The 7,574-nt window shown below is 41.8% G+C and overlaps 1 non-coding gene across 1 annotated transcript; it reads left to right on the top strand.

The window, feature by feature from the left end:
• The first annotated feature begins 584 nt into the window (after window positions 1-584).
• Window positions 585-656, top strand: TRNAS-GGA (transfer RNA serine (anticodon GGA)). The gene has a single exon. It is a non-coding gene; the product is annotated as a tRNA-Ser (tRNA).
• Window positions 657-7,574: the final 6,918 nt, after the last annotated feature.

Genomic DNA, 7,574 nt, shown 5'->3' with positions numbered 1-7,574 from the left:
AGTCGTAAACATAACACAATAATGGATGACTACTTTAATCATCCTAGCTTCCCTCCCCTTCTAGAAAAAGTCAGGTCCTGTGTTTCTGCAGAGGTATCATGCTGTAGACATGTAATAGACCAGAACCTTTTCTGATTCTAACTATCTTGTGCCATATGCCAGAGAAACAGGTTCAATCTCTAGGTCAGGAAGATCCCCTGGAGGTAGGCATGGCAACCCATTCCAGTATTTATGCCTGGAGGATTCCATGGACAGAGGAGCCTGGTGGGTTACAGTCCATAGAGTCACAAAGAGTCAGACACGAATGAAGAGACTTAGCACAGCACAGCACAACCTTCAGGAACCTGATGTTTCTGAGCTTCAGTTATCTCATCTGTAAAATGGGAATATTAATGTTTACTAACCCTACATGCCAGAACTACTGTGAGATGCTCCTATCCCATTGGTGCAGGTTTCCATGACAGCTTTTGTTACACTATGTGGCAACAGTATGTTTACTTATTTTGCTCCTTCTGGACTGGAGTCTCTAGAAGGTAGAGATGGGGTTTCATTTAGTTATTGCTATAAGACCACTCTTTGGGGCTTCCCTGGTGGCTCAGAGGTTAAAGCGTCTGCCTGGAATGCAGGAGACCCGGGTTCAATCCCTGGGTTGGGAAGATCCCCTGGAGAAGGAAATGGCAACCCACTCCAGTACTTTTGCCTGGAGAGTCCCATGGAGGGAGGAGCTTGGTAGGCTACAATGCCTTGCACAGAGTAGATGGTAACATGAATTGTTAGGTGAAAGTTGTAAGTCTTCTTTGAGAGTGAATGATGCATGGAGCAAAGGCCTTTCCAAGAGGTGGTAGATGTCTTGTTGACTTTCATGAAAGCATACCCAGTCATGTCTGCCTCTGTGCACTCTGGAGAAATGGGAGTGCTAAAAGTTTGTAGAATAGTAGTCATTAATCCCTCCCCATCCAAGTGACAGTAGACATAAGAAGACAGAATAGAATCAAAGCCTAAATTTTACCAGCTAATGGTAAAGCTGGATGGGAGAAAGTGGCAGTTTTGCCTGGTGTGCTTACAGCATGAGCATTGAAAGGACCAGGTGAGTCCATCCTGAAGAAGAGCAGCAGGCATATAAGAGAACAGGAGCATGACAAAAGGAAAACATTCCATTTTCCTGCTTTGGGGAACAGTGATTCCTGTAGCTGGCAATCTGGCCAGTCTTGCCCTGGGAAGAGGAGGAAGCTTGGTGATGGGAGAGAGGACCAATGAGACCTGGACATTGAGTTCCTCCGACCCTTAAATATAAACACACGGAAACAAAATAGATGAGGAAGGCAGGTCATCTTTGCAAACAAAGGAGTCCAGTAAGGAACACAGATAACTATAATTCATGATGATACAAGTGGCAAGAAATAAAGCCCAAGGAGGGTTAGAACAGAGAAAAATGATGAAAAAGCACACAACTAGAAAGCAAAAGATGAGGATTTAGGAATAGAAATGATAGACAAGCACAAAGTTGTGCTTGTCTTGGCCAACTGTTGAAATAAATTCAGACCATATTGTGCCTCTATTCTGTGGGCTTGAGCAGCCAACCACTTCAGTTTAAAGATAATGGTTACAGATTATACAGACTTTGACACCAAGGGACTTATTGACGCTAATGGGTCTAATCCTATTAGGACTCCCTCTGCACTCCTGGGAGCGATTCCTTTACCTCCAGTGGAACTACTTCCTCATTCTTGAATTTACAAAACGAGATAAGACAGTCTGAAAATCATTAGTAACATTAACACAGATATAGGTCTGCAAAATTAAGAACCACATCTTCTGTGTATAGCTCGATCTTCAATAGGATTGACCCATTAAATTTTTAAATGGAGTATTCAAAGTATAATACTCATCCCAACCCAACAGTGTAAATAGAGAATGCTTTGATATTGGTCTGAGTGTAAGGGAGAGTATTATAAAATCACATGAGGGTTGTTTGTTACTTATATTTTGTCATTGCTTCTATCATCTGAAAGGTGAATGAGCAAAGGAAGTACAACAACATTTTATCTCCTTTAAAAGTTTATGGCACTTTAATTTTCTTAAATTTCGGAATTATAAGTCACAGTCTGTTTTGCAGTCTGACATCTTTGCCTGCCCAAATGAGTCATTTCACTTGACAATTTCTTTTTATCGCCTTTGTCAAAAAAACTGTCCAAAATGAACAGTGATATTATCATACAGCAATATTAGAGTCATAAGAAAGTCTTCAAAGAATATTTATTGACATGGAAAATTTCTAACAGCAGAGAGTTAGGTTATAGACACATAAACATAACATCATCTGTATTATTGTAGGTGTTATATATGTATTGTATGTGTGTATATATATATCTCCATGGCTACATATATACATTATACATTTTACATATATTATGTTAATATAGATTACAATTATCTATTTGTAAAGAAAGAACAGAGAAAAACCACAATAAAAATAGCATGAAAATGCTAATAGTGATTATACATTTTTCCTTTTTAATACTTTATTTGCCAAATTTTGTGCCATGAGCATGTATGCTTTTATATTGGCAAATTGAAAGCCTTTCTGTTTTGAAAAGACCTATAACATCATTTGGTTTAGTCTCTTTCGGACTATCTTAGTAGCCACTGAAAGAGCAAGGTGACAAACTAAAAGATGTTAAAAATTCTTACACACAAACCTGTGGCCCCTTGTGAAAAGGTAGTGGCAGGAGCCCTCTGTGTGTCCCTGTTGGGTTAAGTGCCACCTCCTGGGCTGCCTTGGCCCTGAATGCATATCTATCTCACTATCTTCATCGCATCATTTCACAGTCTCCTCCGCATTTTTTCCCCACCTCCCTAGGTCAGGATATTCTGAAGCACACAAACCATGCTTTAGCTATCTTTGTATTCCTAGCTTTCGGCATGTTAGCTAGAACATACTAGGTGTTCCGTAATTGTTTTCAACTCAGAAATGGTCAAGAAATACAGAGGAGGACCAGCTCCCTTTCCTTCCAAGGCACTGATTTCACAGTGTTGGAAGAATCTTTGGAATTGAAGTCCTCACCCAGGACGGACTGCCCCCTCCGCATTGATTCCATTCTGTCAGCACGATGGCTTGCCTACTCCTGGAGCTAGGAAACCAGTGCTGTGAGAGGAAATGCATTCTGTCACGGTCTGCCTGTACTTATTGGAAAGGTGGTCCATCTAAGTGGTAGTGACTCAGTCATGTCCAACTCTTTGTGACACCATGGACTGTAGCTCACAAGTTCCTCTGTCCATGGGATTCTCTAGGCAAGAATACTGGAGTGGGTTGCCATGCCCCCTTCCGGGGTATCTTTCCTGACCCAGGGATCAAACCAGGATCTCCCACTTTACAGACTGTTTATTTCTGAGCCACCAGGGAAGCCTTCTAAAGAACTGAAATATTTTCAGTTCAATAATTGTTTTCACTAAATGGAACTGGACGGTGGGTAAAGGATTGGGTTTGCGGGAGGGGGAGAGATGCATTCTGGTATTGCTGTAGAAATAATGAAAGCATAGCTGGAAGAGGATGATTTTAATAAAAGTGTGTTAGGGTGTATGATACTTTTTATATAGCTGGCAGAGATTGAATTTGGAATATAAGACTCTCTGATGTTTTTATCTGCTCTGATTTCCCTTTTCCTCTGGTAAAATCACCGTCCTCCCCTGCTAGCAGTTTCCTACAACTTGGGTGGGGCGACCCTACTCCAAATTTCCAGGAATTAATGAGTCTGTAATCGAAATGAGTTAAATACTCATCAGAGCATTTAATTCTGCTGGGCACTGGGAAGTGGGTTTGGGGATTGGCAACTGATACAAGGAGAGACCATGACATCATGTCCTGGTGATTTTACTGAAACTGATGAAAGAGGAATGCCTTCTCCTGGATGAGCTTGCTAACCTGTGAGGATATCAGCCTGGAGCATGGGTGACCTAACTTATCCTTATCCCTATCCTTATCTCCACCAGAGGAGACTGCCTGAGAATGGAGCTGATGCAGGGAAAGTAGTGCCAGAGATGGATCTGAATTCTGAGGGCATCATTTCTACACACTTCAATTCAGTTATTCCTGAGTCAAGATCTTCTTTTTTTTTTTTTCAGTGCAAAGTAATAAGCTCATTTTTTTTTTTTTTGCTTAAGCCTGTTTGAGTAGATTCTAGTCCTTTGCAATGAATGGAAACCCATCTAATACAGAGGTCTGTTTTCATTCTTCTGTAGGATTGAATTTCTAGCACTGGAAGAATCTTTGGAACTGATCCACTCTCACCCAGAACAGACCACCTTTCTCAACATTCACTCAATTCTTTCAACAATATGGGAATGGAAAACCAGTGCTGGGAGAGATAAGCCATTGCACTCTTGCCTGCCTGTATTTACTGGAAAGATGTCTTCAACATCTGGTCTTCATCTGTCCTCTAGAGTAACAGAGGTCGTTTCCCTTCAGCTATGAAGGTCATTTCCCTTCAGCTATGTGAGTATCACTGAAAACCAGGTTCCTTTCTCAATCGAACTTATCTTCTCCAGACTAAATATCATCTCTCCCTTTCAGTTTAGTTCAGTTCAGTCGCTCAGTCATGTCCAACTCTTTGTGACCCCATGGACTGTAGCACGCCAGGCCTCTCTGTCCATCACCAACTCCTGGAGTTTACTCAAACTCATGTCCATTGAATCTATGATGCCATCCAACCATCTCATCCTCTGTTGTCCCCTTTTCCTCCCGCCTTCAATCTTTCCCAGCATCAGGGTCTTTTCAAATGAGTCAGCTCTTCACATCAGGTAGCCAAAGTATTGGAGTTTCAGCTTCAACAGCTGTCCTTCCAATGAATATTCAGGACTTATTTCCTTTAGGATATACTGATTGGATCTCCTTGCAGTCCAAGGGATTCTCAAGAGTCTTCTCCAACACCACAGTTCAAAAGCATCAATTCTTTGGCACTCAACTTCCTTTATCGTCCAACTCTCACATCCATATATGACTACTGGAAAAACCACTGCCTTGGCTAGACGGACCTTTGTTGGCAAAGTAATGTCTCTGCTTTTGAATATGCTGTCTAGGTTGGTCATAACTTTCCTTCCAAGGAGTAAGTGTCTTTTAATTTCATGGCTGCAGTCACTATCTGCAGTGATTCTGAAGCCTGGAAAAATAAAGTCTGTCACTGTTTCCACTATTTCTCCATCTATTTGGCATGAAGTGATGGGAGTGGATGCCATGATCTTAGTTTTCTGAATGTTGAGCTTTAGGCCAGCTTTTTCACTCTCCTCTTTCACTTTCATCAAGAGGCTCTTTAGTTCTTCTTCACTTTCTTCCATAAGGTTGGTGTCATCTGCATATCTGAAGTTATTGATATTTCTCCCAGCAATCTTGATTCCAGCTTGTGCTTCTTCCAGCCCAGAGTTTCTCATGATGTACTCTGCTTTTAAGTTAAATAAGCAGGGTGACAATATACAGCCTTGATGGACTCCTTTTCCTATTAGTACAAGGTTTCTCTCTAAGTGTGGTCTGCAGTGTTTTCAGAGAGGATATAGGACACTCAGTTTATCCTTCAGATCATTTTTAGTGGTATGAGCATGTCCCATGCAATACATTTTTGTTTATCTGAAATTCAGGCCTACCTAGGCACCCTGGAGTTTTGTCTGTTAAATCTGACAACCCTAACCACAGAAAATCTCGGTCAGAATCACCTGGTTGTTCCCCAACCTGGAGGTCCCGATTCAAAAGGTGTACACTTGTTCACTGAAGCTTAAGAATGACCACTTTATTTCTCATACTCCTACTTGTCTTTCTCAGGCATGCTCTTCTTGAATAATGTTCCACATTTTTGAAATGCTCAAAAGTAAAGCAATCTTAAGCAGCATCAAGGCTCTGGAGTTTTGTGAAACATATTGAGTGCTTTTTATATACCAGACACAGGTCTAGGTAATGAACAAGAGTACATAGGATCCTGCCTTATGGAATGGTCACTCCAGTAGGAGAGCAAGGCAGTAAGCAAGTGAACAAATAGATTATTATATCAGTTCAGGCAGTGATAAGTCCTATGTCATTTTCTTCATGCCATATCTCTCCAAGTCAAGATAAGGAAAAAGTACTGAGATTTGAGAGGTGATATCTTAGATAATGTGATCAAAGAAGGCTTCTCAAATGAGGTGAGATTTCTGCAGAGTCTGAAGGAGGCAAGAGGTTGAGCCAATGTCAATGTCCAGGGGAAATAACATTCTAAGCAGAGGCAAGAGCAAAGGCATGGGATCTAGGAGGGAATAATCTCAGGCAGGTCAAGAGGCCAGAGTGGACCTAAAAAGATGGGGTGTGGTAAGGTGGTAGGTTGGTATGGAGGTAAGAAGGAAGTAGACCACGTCAGATCTTGTGACCATGATTTGTTATTGTTTAGTTGCTCAGTCATGCTCGATTCTTTTGCAGCCCCATTGACTGTAGCCTGCCAGGCTCCTTTGTCCATGAAATTTTCTAGGCAAGAATACTGGAGTGTGTTGCCATTTCCTTCTCCAGGGGATCTAACAGGTTTTAATCTTTCCGTAAGTGCAGGGGGAAGTCATTGGAAGAGTTTGGACAAAGAAGATTTAATTTAATCTGATTTAATCTTTAAAAAGACGCCTCTGATGGCTCCATGGAAAATAGACTGAGGAGCACAAGGATGGACATTGACCCTGATGTTGAGCTTATTGCAGGGTCTTGGTTCCTGCCTTTGGCAACCCATTCTTGTCTTACTAACTTTCTCCCAGTCCTCTCTAGAGCTCCATAGCAAATCAGTGGAAGAATATGAGCTCCGACACCCAATGGCCTTGGCCAGCTGTGCCAATTAGTATCTGTGGGATACTAGCCAAGACTCTTAACTACCCGGGGCCTTGTTTTCTTAATTAAAAAAAAAATGAGGATAATAATTATACCTACTTCATCAGGTTGTTGTGGGAAATTATATTAGTAAGTACACGCAAAATGCTTGGAACAGTTCCTGGCATATCGCAGTAAATAATAAATGCCCAAATAAATATTAGATACTATGATGACTCCACACAGCACTCTGTTTCTTTCCTTAGGACAATATTGCCCACTTCCCCCTAGTCGTCTGGCTAATTTCTGCTCATCCTTTACACTTCCTATTGTCATAAGAAGTCTTCCCTATCACCGTTGCCCCACTTAATTGGACCTAACAAGTCACAAGTCCAGGGGTAGGGAGACACACTCTTATTTTGCGATGGCGCAGAGTTGTATTCCAAAGGAAGGGTGGAGAATTAGGGCCATTTTTGGAATCTTCCACCACAGAAGCCAAGAGAAGCATTGCCAAAAGGTGCTGAAACACACACTTTTGGTCATTTAAGTACCCTAAGGGCCTTGATCGAAGATAACTTAAGCATCATGCTGTGACCTTCGAGGGTGATAAGAACCAGTTTCCCTGCCGTCCAGAGTGCTGTCTCTTCTCTTGGCTGGATTTGCTACTTTCTAAAGGGAAACGTTTCAAAAGGCAGTCTTGGGGGATGAGAGCCTGACAGGGCTGTGAAGGAGGAGGACCTGTGTGCCACTGGACACACACACTTCGAGC

The sequence above is a fragment of the Capricornis sumatraensis genome, chromosome 4 (assembly GCF_032405125.1).
Source record: "Capricornis sumatraensis isolate serow.1 chromosome 4, serow.2, whole genome shotgun sequence".
Classification (NCBI taxonomy): domain Eukaryota; kingdom Metazoa; phylum Chordata; class Mammalia; order Artiodactyla; family Bovidae; genus Capricornis; species Capricornis sumatraensis.
Note: the sequence above shows the minus strand (reverse complement) of the source record. Positions and strands in the feature narration are given on the sequence as shown.